The sequence below is a fragment of the Silene latifolia genome, chromosome 1 (genome assembly GCF_048544455.1).
Source record: "Silene latifolia isolate original U9 population chromosome 1, ASM4854445v1, whole genome shotgun sequence".
Classification (NCBI taxonomy): domain Eukaryota; kingdom Viridiplantae; phylum Streptophyta; class Magnoliopsida; order Caryophyllales; family Caryophyllaceae; genus Silene; species Silene latifolia.
The window spans coordinates 76,007,972-76,021,402 of record NC_133526.1 but is presented as its reverse complement, the minus strand read 5'-3'; positions in this window follow the sequence as shown (position 1 = coordinate 76,021,402).

The window sequence follows — 13,431 nt, the reverse complement described above, 5'->3', positions numbered from 1 at the left end:
CCCGCTGAAAAGAAAGAAGGCGGTGGCAAGAAATGATGAATACTCGCTGAAAAGAAAGGAGGCGAGGAGAAGAGTGGCAGAATGTTCCCAACAAGAGTGATGTGTGATGTCCAATTATTCTCATAAAATCAGTCTGTGTTTAGTGTCTAGGCGAAGCTAACGTTGTTGCTCCGTGAGTTTAATCCACCTTGTCAATGCCAAGTGATCTTGATTCCCATGTGCCCTTGGGAGCACGCTCATGCCATACGATATCCCTGTCTCAAGTCCGATGGCCTTGTCCCGTTTGCCATCTTTTGGCGCCAGAATGGCCAATTTACATTTCTACCCCTAACAAGTCAATAATTGAATTAAAACTCGTGCACACTTACGGTTTTATTTTCCTTTTTTGTTTTACGGTAGCGGGCTACGCCCACATTATTTACGGGTCATACAGAGTGTCTGAGTCGTATTTCCTGCTCACCCGTCAAGGTTCGATTTCAAAATGCCAAATATTTCAGAATTCCGAAATTTCAAAAACTTTTTGCGAATTATGGGATAGATGATCCAAGTAGTGGTACATTTTAAGTCAAGGTTCAAATCTCAAAGTTCAAAATCAAATTTTGGGTCGACGACCCAACATCCAAGTGATTCATTTCAAATTCAAAATTTGGGTCGATAGCCCAATTATTCAAAATTTTCAACATGTTCAAATTTCGGGTCGATGACCCAGTCTTTTAAACTCAAATTTCGGGTCGATGACCCAACATTCCAAGTGATGTCAAATTCAAAATTCGGGCCGATGACCCAATTATTCAAAATTTTCAAATTCAATTTTCGGGTCGATGACCCAATCTTTCAAATGATCTAATTTTAGGATCGATGATCCAAATGTGCTTATGTGATGATTATTGCTAGTACGTTTTTGTGTTTCAAATGTAGCAGGATATGCTTCAACTGGGGGCTCTAAAGTCTTCGACTTTAGAGCCATTAGAATCGGGGCTCGAAGCCGTTGGCTTCAGAGACCATTATCAAGATGAAAAGGATGACATCCACTCAGAATTCAATTCAATACAAGAGTATGAAATGGAAGAATTCCGTAGCTGAAAGCAAATGATGAAAGCGGCGGCAACCTCCTCGGAAAGTCCCGTCCCATTTGGACACCTGCCAGCAGATGATAAGCTTTGGGCAAGTGTCAACAGATGAATTTCGGACAAGTGCCAGCAGATGATAAATTTTGGGCAAATGTCGAGAGATGACGAATTTTGGACAAACGCCAAACAGATGATAAACTTTGGGCATGTGTCGGCGATTCTTGCCGAACTACGACGCGGGTTTGATTCCGTCAGAAACGGATACGTAGGCGCCTAAGGATAAGGCTCAATCCACCATATATGCAATTTTATGGGTCGATGACCAGCGATGATAATTTGACACAACATAAGCAAGAGTCAATCCCCAGCGAAGTTTCAGGTATGATCTCTTCTTATGGCTGGCGAGCTTATATACGCAAGTCTAATGGACTATAAACGACCCGCAGAATCCTCAGGTCGAAAGGGACCTGGGGTATACTTTGACTTTCGCCTTGTCCAAGCCTCAGTCAAAGTGGGGGCTCTGTAGATACCCGTATCCGTCGATATTGGAATTTATAGAGAACCCGTCAAACACCCGATGATGATAGGACACATGTATTCTTTAGTTGTCATTGTCATTATTTGGGTTCGTTTTACGATGTAGAATGAGCGTTGTCGACGGAGTATTTTATTAATTTAAATGATATTTAAATTAAAGCTTTTTTAAGGTAAATTCATTTTATTTTATTTTGAATTTATTTTCTCAAGTTTATTTTATTGAAAATAAAATAAATATTTGATTTGAAAAATCATTTTATAAGTATATTTGATTTGAAAAATCATTTATTTTAATGTGTTAATCAATTTGAAAAATCGATTTAAAAATCGAAAAAAAACTCGTTTTAACCACGCGTTTTGGAGCTCGATTTTAGCTCGGTTTTTGAGCCCGTTTTCTTTACGAGTTGGCACGAATCTCGAGTACACTAACCAACCTAAGCCTCTACCCATCCAACCCCAGTTCGAACCCCCATAACCACGGCCCAAATCCCGTCCCAAATCCTCCCCAACAGCCCGCAAAAAACACGAGCAGCCCCCTTGTTTTACGTGCTCAAACCCGAGCCCAAAACCCGCTCCAAACACCACCAAAACCCGTGCCCATTAACCCTAACCCATACCCTAGTATCCTACCCATATTACCTTAGCTTAACCACCAAGAAAACCCCTCACAAAGCCTCTCAAACCCTCACAAAAGCTGCTGGACAGCAGCTATGCGCAAATGAGCCCGTCTGCTTCTTTCCTCTAAAACCCTACCTTAACTCCTTATAAATACCCCCCCCCCCCCCCTCCCCTTCACCATACATTCATTCCTCTAAGTTCTCCATACATACAACCGTCATTCACAAGCTTTAAACTCCAGAAACAAACCCTAATTGCCTCCCAAAAACCCTCGACAAAACCGACTTACAAACTGAGAATCAGTTTGTGTGTCCTCTTTGAAACCGTTCGTTCAACCATCAAACCTCCATCAAAATTCGAGTTTCTTGTTCCTAATTAACCACACAACATCCATATACATCTTAGACAAAGATTCACGAGCCAAATTGCCCCTGAGATTACACGAATTCCCTCGAAAAACAGAGTGTTACACACTCTGTTTTCGCGGCTTTTCCTGTCACTCCAGTTCTGTTTGTGCTCGTTTTTCGTGCCCAATAACTCAAAACGAGCAGGGATTGTTTTAAGATCTCTGTTCTCCTCTCTTTCTAGTTTTCAAAACATCTTTTAAATCGAATTTTCACCGTGAAACGAGAGAGAAATCGCAGTTTGAAAGTTGCTGTCCAGATTTGCAAAAAACGTGTTGTTTGCTTTGTTTCTTCGTCGACGACGGCCTCTCGAGATAAAATCTACCATCAATTACGACCCAAGACGGTGTCAACGATACATTTAGGTTGAAGGTGCATCAAATCCTCCTCTTTCTCCCTTTTATTTCGTTTTTTTATGTTTGTTTTTTATTGTTTCGTTTTATTTTGTTTATCGATTGTTATCATTAACTGTGAAACTAGTTTAGTCCGAGTATGAGTTAAAGTACCACCATGAACACCCGCGTTGACTTGAGATGGGAAAGAAATCCGCTACATCAGTCGGTCGTAACCCCCGTCTCATTTACATATCCTCGTGTTCAAGGTAGGGCATTAATGAAACGAATTCTAACTTCGCTCTTCGCTTTTGACCCCTTTCTTGTTTCGGGTAATTCGACCCACCCTAGGACCCTTCGCATGTTAGTATGACCTCTGATTGTTAACATATAACTCGTTTAGATGACATTAGATCAATTTAATAACCTAATTAGACACGTTAGGGTACATCGACATAGCTTTAAAAATCAACTAACAATTCTATAACCTAATTGAACGCATCTCTCTTTTCACTCGATTTCTCGCTAGCATAGGAGTGCGTGATTAGCACCTTCCTATTAACACTCGATGAGTAGCTTTAATATAGTAACTTCTTGACCTAATTTGACCCCTTTAGGCCGTGTAGAATACACATTTCAAGGCATCTTTTCAATCGATCAACGTCGTTTCTAACTTGTTTTCTAGCCCGCTTTCGAACTTGTTTCGCAATCAATTGATCTAACTAATAAACCTGACCGAGGACCTAGGGTAGCCGTGTCTAGAGTGGCCGTGGCTTGGCCGTGTCCTTTGGTCTTTCTTGCTTCGTTTTTTTATGAATCGTTTGTTCTTTATTGTTTTGTCGCTTGTAATTTATCGTTTGTTTGTTGAGTTGTAATTTTCAAGTTAGCGTTCTTTTATCGAGTCAAATGATTTCTAAAAACCTTAGTCTTGTTTGGTTAGATGGTTGTGCCCCAATGCATGTAAGAGCGTAGTAAATCGCATGTTGTTTGAAGCAACATGGCCCGATTTATGCTAATGCATGCTTTGGTGTGTGGCCCTATGTCTAATTCGATAAGATTAAGTGAAAGCACGCATCACGAGGAGTGACCCAAGGCCGTGAGTCATGTAAGCCGTGGGCCACCCCTTTGTGCACGTTTTCCTAGGCCGAATGGCCGTGTAATGCGTCATGTACGGTTTTGTGTATAGTGTTGTATTTTAGATCGAGTTGTATCTTTAATTTATCGTTGTGTCGGCATGAAATGCCTGGGTTGTAACAAGATAGATCCCAACGGCTCCCCCATTCCCCCCTAAGCCTTGTTTGCTTTGTTTTGTATGTTGTTAGATCAATCAACCCACATGCTAAATTACAACTTTGACAAAGTTAGTTTAGTTGCATCTAAATCGACATAGAAACTTCACATGTTAGGGTTTTGAAAACAATGTTTGCATATCATATATCGTAGTAGCTATGACCTTGTTTGAAATCCGACACTTGACTTAGTAGAGGCCGTTATCGACGGGCGGGGTTAGGTGTCCTTATGGGCTTCCTAACACGTACCCTCACCCCTTACTCAAGATCTATGGTTTGTGGATCCGTCTAAATACCATTGGATTACGAGAGTCATTCTAATCGAGTGATATAGGGTACAAGTCTTTATCTTTAATCACTCGTAGTCGATTGGCTTTATGCTTTTCGATGAAAGGTGTAAAGTTGATTTGAACGGTTCCAAGTTCCCATAAAACTTGGTGGCGACTCTAATTTGTCTTAATTCGATTCGAAAGAACCTCGAGTCGATTATGCCTAGTGTGGATCCCGCGGACGCAGTTCCCGAGGGCCTTGTCCACACCTTTCTTATACAAGAGGGATACAACCACAAAACCTAAATAAATTTAAAAAACATTTCGAACTACGATCATGGTTTGATTTCACCTCTTCAGGTGGATACGTAGGCAGTCCTTTCTTACACAAGAAGGATACAACCATTGCCATAATAAAAAAAACATCCATATCAAACTTCACAAAAGAGAAAGGAAAAACATTCGCTTTCCCACAAAAATACAAAGAAGGAGCCTTTCTCCCTTTCTCCAAAATCCCATTTCTCAAGTGTAATGTTTAAGACAATTCAAACCGAATTGCCTTTACAAAATGGATGGAAGAAACAAGCGTTCACGGTTGGCCTTGCCAACCTCTCTATAATTCAAGTCGACAACCTCGTCCTTACGAGATTTGGACCTTTCCTCCAAGGTTTGAGCTCTTGACCGCTTGACATAAGCGGGAATCACCCATGTCCTGGCAACGAGGTTTGGTACCTCCCAAAGCGGCCAAGTGGCCCACCACCTTTCGAAGACCTCCACAAGCTCAGAGTTTCGGAAAACACTCTCTTGGACAAGAGTATCTTGAGCGGGCACCTTTTGTTGACGCCCCATTTGTAATACTACGGTTTTATGAGTCTCTGGGTACTCTATCGAGTGGGCCTTACTCTGTCGAGTAAGGGTGTTTTGGTTTTAAAACAATGTTCTGCCTGTAGGATACTCGATCGAGCATCCTGGGTACTCGATCGAGTAAGTGGCACTCGATCGAGTACGTCAGCTACTCGATCGAGTAGCTCGGTTTACGGGTAACGTTTTGTCGGGTTTTGTTAATAATGCGAATTAGTATATAAACCTTTCCGTCACTTTTATAATACACTTTTATCAAACCTAATTACTTCAAAAGAGATTTCAACCTACGTACTTAGCATCTTTCGCATTATTGACAAATCCCGGAGCTTGAGAGGTCGGAATTCATCATCCTTTACATTCTTGTGATCCTTGCGTCGAGGGTAAGATCTACGTACCGATTTTGTAGTATTTTATTAAGTTTGTTTAAACCCTAATTTGGGGGGGGGGGGGTTGGGGGTTTTGTTAGTTTTTATTATTTTTAGTAATTATGTAATCATATGTTAGGAGGAGGATTCGTAGAGGAGGCTTTTTGATAACAACTGTTGAGATCGTCTGATTGTGTTGTATTCCAGGTAGGGTTTCCCTACTCAGTATTAGTCACATGATGTGTTGGTTGTGCTTTGTGATTGTTGAGTTTTATCGTACGAGTATTGTGACAGTTGTTAGGTTTGATTGCTGATTAGTGGTTGTGATTGATTGTATCTGTCTGTGTTCTTCGGGGTGCGTCCCTGGCTGAGTGGAGTCACTTGCGAGAGTGGCTTCACGCCCTTGATTTGCCTTCTGTGGAACCCGCCACAGAAGGGATGTTCACATTAATGAACATGGGTTTATCGCTCGATGGAGATGAGCGGGGCTTAGGTGGGAACGGCTACGGTCCCCCACTGGCGGCGAGGAATATCTGTTGTGATGGGTACTCTGGCAGGGCTACACACTTTAGTGTGTAGTCAGTTATGAGGTGATTGGAGATGGAGACTGGGATTGTGTGTGAGCTGTTTGTATGATTGTTTCAGTGTGGCTTTGATTGTGTAATTAGTACTGACCCCGTTTAAATGTTTTAAAAACGGTGGTGATCCATTCGGGGATGGTGAGCAGTTATTGAGCAGGTATGATATGACGCGTATGGGATAGCTGGGATGAGTCATCACGTGGCATTTTGAAGTCTTCCGCTATGTCAGACGATGTTTTATAGCTTTGATAGTTTTAACAGTAGACCGTCTGAGAACCTTGTATTTCAGTTTAGCAGTTTTGGTGTTGAACATGTAATCACTTTAAACTATATTGTTATTTAAATTATGTTTCTTCATTGTCATTTGATTATCATTGCCTCGGGTAACCGAGATGGTGACGTTCTCATACCTTAAGTGGTCCTGATAAGGCACTGGGAGTATGGGGGTGTCATAAAGTGGTATCAGAGCGACGATCCTGAAACCTATAACTAATGAACCTAATGAATATAGGGAGTCAAATTAAAATGAACCCGGGGTAGAAGTTGTAGGAGCTAATGCAAAGGCTTGGGAGACGTCCTAAAGTCGCGAACTCGCCCTATAATTTTTGAACCGGTCACCATGGGATATGAGTCGGGATCGCTATGTGTTTATCTTGTGAATTTTGTACCTATATAGTCATGTGTGGCATGAATCAGTGGATTTATGTATGTGGAGAATGGGGAATGTGTAGAGAAAGATGATATTGAGGTGATGTTATACATTATTGATTGAAAGCATGATAGTTGTATAGAAGTTGCTTTACGATATGGCAATATAGAAATACGGAAAGAAAATTTGTTTGGTTTGAATTATACATAGAGTTATGTATATATATGTGTTGTTGGTAGTGTTGTACGAGTTTATATAGCTGTAAGTTTGAGTAAGAGCATGAATAATTGGTGGAAAAAGATGAATAATTGTTGCATGATAATATGATTTCTGATAAATCATGTTGTATGATGGAAGAGATTTTATAATGTTGTTATGCTTGTAACATGTGAATAGGAGACTTAATGTTATATATTTGTGATTTTGTTTACATGAAGTTATAGAATAAAAACATGTAGGTAATACATGCTTGGTAAGTTGAATGATGTATGTGCGTAATGGATGTTGTTGCTTGGCTTTTGAAGATAGTAACATTTGGTTAGGGATGCTGGTTTTATGAGTATTGAGTTGTTTTGTTTACCTTGTTGCCGTTTAAGTTGTTTGGAAGTAAAAATCAAGTAGTTATGTTTTTCGATTATAGAGAGGTTGTCTTTAAACTATTATAACTTGAGATATATAAATGATTTTAATATGATTCCAGTTGGAGGTGATAGATTGTTATTTTACGATTCTAACGATAGGTCACACGCCCAAAACGACCAAAAAACGAGTGAGTTATGACCATTTTACGAAAACTTGACAGTGCTGAGAAATGCGTAGAGTACTCGATCGAGTGGCCCTCACTCGATCGAGTGCACCTCTTGTTACTCGACCGAGTAGCCCTTACTCGATCGAGTAGCCCTGGTAATTTGTTTTACGTGTCTCTGACCTTCACCTACTCGATCGAGTAAGTCTTTTACTCGATCGAGTGGCCTGTACTCGATCTAGTGACCCCTGTTTCGGGTCATATGCTTATCTTTTGATTTCGTTGCATATTATGTTTAATTCAAAGGTATTATTTTGCTTCTTTATGCATTGTTTTAAATGTATATTGATCCTGATGCGTAAGTTACCCAATCTTATGGTGTAGTGAGTGGCACCTATGGTAAGTATGAGTTCGGTAGAGAGGACATGAGTTATATGTGGTTGTGATAGATAGAGGAAAAAGAAAAGGAAGATCGGTATGGCTTATTAAGGCATAGAGCATGTTTTGTGAGACGAGATGAGTGATATGATTGTGTGTTGATTAATGTAAAAGTAAGCGAAGGTGGGCAAGGGGTGATGTAAGTTTATGGAACGTGAGAATGAAAAGGTTGAAATGAGAGATGCAAATTATACGTGGTAACTTTGGATGTTTCAGGATTATGAAGGGAGGTAGTTATGACTCGGTTGGTTAAGAATATATATAACGGAAAGGTCGTTATAGGTAAATGGAAAGATATGGTGTATAAAGAGCTTAGATTGAGTTATGCAGCGATGTGGGTTTGCAGATAACGAGTGAGTTTGGGAATTTGTATTATCAAGAGGTAAAACTAATGTGTGATTTCCTTGGACAAGTAACGGTATGAAATGGTGATGGGTGGTCAGAGTGAGTGATAACATGAGATGGTCTGGACTGATTTGTGATAACTGTGAGTGATAGCATAATAAGAGAGGATCCAGGGTCAGAATGAGTGAGAAGATATCGATAAGAAATAATGGGATTTGAGTTTGGAGCAATGAGAAGGTAACCGGAGTACTAAAGAGTTAGGAAGAAGTAATAAGGAGTTGAATGGTTAATTGATTTTGTCGAGTGTAAAAGAAAAGAATGAGGGGAGTAAAACTAGGAAAATGCCCACCGAGGTTATGTGATATAAAAGTAAGGAATCGTCGAGATGTGTGATACTATCACGAGGATGCTAGTTAATGATTATATAGGAGTTTCAGGACAACATGATAATCATGCGTTTCGAGGAATTAAGGAAAGTAAAGGTTGGGTAAATTATTTGCATGATACGAGGTTTTGGTGGAGAGTTAGATGACGATACAATTACGAATAGTATTGGGAATGATGTTGAGGTAATTTTGTTGAGGGGTTTGATGTCGTGATTTAGGATGTTAACCAAAGATAGGAAAGAAATCATAATGTTTAGAGATGGGTGTAGGAGGTTTGATGTCCAAATGGTGGTAGTGTTGAGGTGTTGTTGCTAGTGATAAAGAGTGATGATAGATAAGAAAGATGACAACTCTAAAGAGGTTGATTTTGTAGAGGCCAGATTAATATGTACGTTTGGGAGGGAGTATAAGATGTGGTTATATGAGGCGGGTGCTTGTAGATGAATATTAAGGGTATGGTTATACTTGGCATGAGGTGATGGTTATGCGAAAGGGGGAATATGTTATGAGGGGCATATAAGTTAAGCTCGGGCGACAAGTAACCTTTATCGAGTGGTAACTTACGTGATCAGGATTGACTTGTTGGATGTCATTATGGGTCTAAGATGTATATAAATGTTGGTGTGAGGTTCTGACCTCACGAGAAGCGGTATTGTGTGATAGTTATAAAGTTGTTATCTGAATGCTCTGCAATATATGTTGGATACGGTAACTTAGTGGAATGATGTTCAAATGTGATAGTTTGGGTGATTTGGCATGACTGGTTATACTTGTATGTGTATTCATGATATATGTTTATTCCGTAATTCCGTAAAAAGGTAGGGATGGCATTCATGAGATTCTTGTCTGTTTATTCCGTATAATATAGTGTGTTGTGATCTAGTAAAGCAGTCTTGAGTAAGTTTTATTGTCCGGAAAGTTATTCTGAGTCAGTGTTTATGGGAATTGTATGTAGTTGTGATGTCTATCGATGTGGTTGTTGTGCCTCGGGTGGTGATCCGGGCACGGTACTTAGTGTTGTGATGCAGGTATTTTCGCACTGCGGTATGGCTGTTGGTGGCGGTGTTGCAATGCCGTCACCGGTTGTGGTGGAGTAGGCGAGATGATTATGACACGAGTTCTCAAAAGTACATATCAGTTATACATAGATTGTTGTTTTGTTTGATGTTGCTTCCTGTGAGTTTCAGTTTGTACAGATAGACAGTTGTTTTGTTTATTGATGTTTCTTACCAATTTCAGTTTGAGAATGAGGGTAGAGTATGATATAAAAGAGAGTTGTGTATGTTTTCGTTGTTGTCATGGTATCGTAATATTCTGTTGATGGGACACAGTGGTGAGAGGTTGTTACAGTAATTTTGATCTTGTTTTAAGATGAGGCATCGATAGGTATAGTCGTGGTAAGCGATTCGTGGAACATGTGTTGTACTGATCTGAAAGCTGCAGGTGATTCATAATCTTTTGTTGAGACAATGAGTGTAGGGTGTTGGGAGTTAGTTTCATGTAAAGCTTTGTATGAGTTTTGCGGTAATGAAAGAAAAGAACTTGAGGATCTAGTGTGAGTGTACGTAATAAGTGTGCATCGTAAGTTATGCTTTTGGCGATAGGAGTTTTATATAGTTTATATAGAGAGGTATGTCGTGTTGCGGTAATGTGGAAGAGTTGGAGTCTTGGTTATGATAAGGATTTTGTGGTATTGGTTAGATGAAGTGCAGAATGAATTGAGGTGTGAGAACTGTTTAAGTAAGAGAGCCTTAGAAATAGGAATGGTTATAGGTGTTGAGGTCTTAGTCGGTTATCCTTGACGTGTGGTGGTGATGAAGATAATGAGAAGATATAGCTAAGGATCTAGTATTAATGAGTTACGAGGACGTAACATTTATCTTAAGAGGAGTAGGATGCGACAAAGAGAGTTTAATGGTTGTACAGGTTGTAGTAGATTTGGAAGTTTGAGTCTTGATGTAGAATAAAAGATTGATTTGTGTTGTGGTTGATTTTGTTAAAGGTCATGACCGTGCTTGTAGTGGTGTGATGTCTAGGAGTGCGAGAATATTTCGATAGTGTTGATAGTTGGATGATGATGATTATGAGTTCGATAGTTTTGGCAGTTGGATGATGATGTTTAGGAATGTGAGTAAACTTTGAGGACGAAGTTCCCTTTAAGGGTGGTAGAATGTAACATTCCGTTTGATGTCTATGAGTGTCTTGATATTGGATTTGCTAGTGCATGATATATTACGGAACTAGCAGCGTTTGTGGACGGTAGTTGGTAGTGTATGGAGTTAGTGTCGAGAGAGATATAATGTAGTTGATACGATATCGTGAGACATGTTATGGAGGTAGGCATAGTTGGTGGAGTTGGTGTTAAGAGTTCATGTGTTATAGGGTGAGGTTTTGTTTTGAGTAGTTAGTTGCGTTGTTCTGTCTTAATCGAGTAGGTAGGTTTGTTTTTATGTATGGGTTGAACTTCGAGGACGAAGATCTTTTTAAGGAGGGAAGACTGTAATACTACGGTTTTATGTGTCTCTGGGTACTCTATCGAGTGGGTCTTACTCTGTCGAGTAAGGGTGTTTTGGTTTTAAAACAGTGTTCTGCCTGTAGGATACTCGATCGAGCATCTTGGGTACTCGATCGAATAAGTGGCACTCGATCGAGTACGTCAGCTACTCGATCGAGTAGCTCGGTTTACGGGTAATGTTTTGTCGGGTTTTGTTAATAATGCGAATTAGTATATAAACCTTTCCGTCACCTTCATAATACACTTTTATCAAACCTAATTACTTCAAAAGAGCTTTCAACCTATGTACTTAGCATCTTTCGCATTATTGACAAATCCCGGAGCTTGAGAGGTCGGAATTCATCATCCTTTACATTCTTGTGATCCTTGCGTCGAGGGTAAGATCTACGTATCGATTTTGTATTATTTTATTAAGTTTGTTTAAATCCTAATTTGGGGGGGGGGGGGGGTTGGGGGTTTTGTTAGTTTTTATGATTGTTAGTAATTATGTGATCATATGTTAGGAGGAGGATTCGTAGAGGAGGCTTTTTGACAAACAAATTTGTTGAGATCGTCGATTGTGTTGCATTCGGTAGGGTTTCCCTACTCGTATTAGTCACATGATGTGTTGGTTGTGCTTTGTGATTGTTGAGTTTTATCGCACGAGTATTGTGGAGTTGTTGGGTTTGATTCTTTGATTAGTGGTTGTGATTGATTGTATCTGTCTGTGTTCTTCGGGGTGCGTCCCTGGCTGAGTGGAGTCACTTGCGGGAGTGGCTTCACGCCCTTGATTCGCCTTCTGTGGAACCCGCCACAGAAGGGATGTGCACATTAATGAACATGGTTTTATCGCTCGATGGAGATGAGCGGGGCTTAGGTGGGAACGGCTGCGGTCCCCCACTGGCGGCGAGGAATATCTGTTGTGATGGGTACTCTGGCGGGGCTACATACTTTAGTGTGTAGTCGATTATGAGGTGATTGGAGATGGAGACCGGGATTGTGTGTGTTTGTTTGTATGATTGTTTCAAAGTGTGGCTTTGATTGTGTAATTAGTACTGACCCCGTTTAAATGTTTTAAAAACTGTGGTGATCCATTCGGGGATGGTGAGCAGTTATTGAGCAGGTATGATATGACACGTATGGGATAGCTGGGATGAGTCATCACGTGGCATTTTGAAGTCTTCCGCTATGTCAGACGATGTTTTATAGCTTTGATAGTTTTATCAGTAGGCCGTCTGAGAACCTTGTATTTCAGTTTAGCAGTTTTGGTGTTGAACATGTAATCACTTTAAACTATATTGTTATTTAAATTATGTTTCTTCATTGTCATTTGATTATCATTGTCTCGGGTAACCGAGATGGTGACGTTCTCATACCTTAAGTGGTCATGGTAAGGCACTGGGAGTATGGGGGTGTCACACCATTTGCCTCATGAGCCTTTCAGGATAAATGAAGGAAGCAATCATCAAACCCACCACCATCAAAGAACGAGAACTAACAACCGGAGCGGGCAACCCCATGAAGGACCTCAAGTGCCACCATGGCACCACCCACCGGATGTGAGGACCACCCTCCTCCATCAATCTCGCGGTCCAATAGGCCTCGGTGGAAGAGAAACTATCTGAGTACAACTTCCTCCTCATAGTAAGGTGAAGGAAGGAATAGAAAGAAGAATCGGCCGGAGGCTCTACATACCTTAGCCTCTCCAATAGCCACACTTGGAGGATCCTTGGAGATCCAAACGAGGCAGCTTATCCACAAGGGCCCTTCTTGTCTAAAGCTTGGATGATCTCGCCAAGCACTAAAAATGATGGATCCCTACCATGCTCCATTTGCTCAACCACATGCACTAGGGTCATGCTACCATAGCATTTTGGCCCCTCCTTCTTCAAAGCATCAACAAAGAGGTATGCATGGACAAGGCAAAAGACAAGAGCCCTTATCCTAGCCACCTCCGAAACATTGACATCCAACCGGTTTGAGAGGATGTTGATAAGAGCCAACATATCTACACCATGAGAAGCAAGGAGAAAGTTGACTTGACT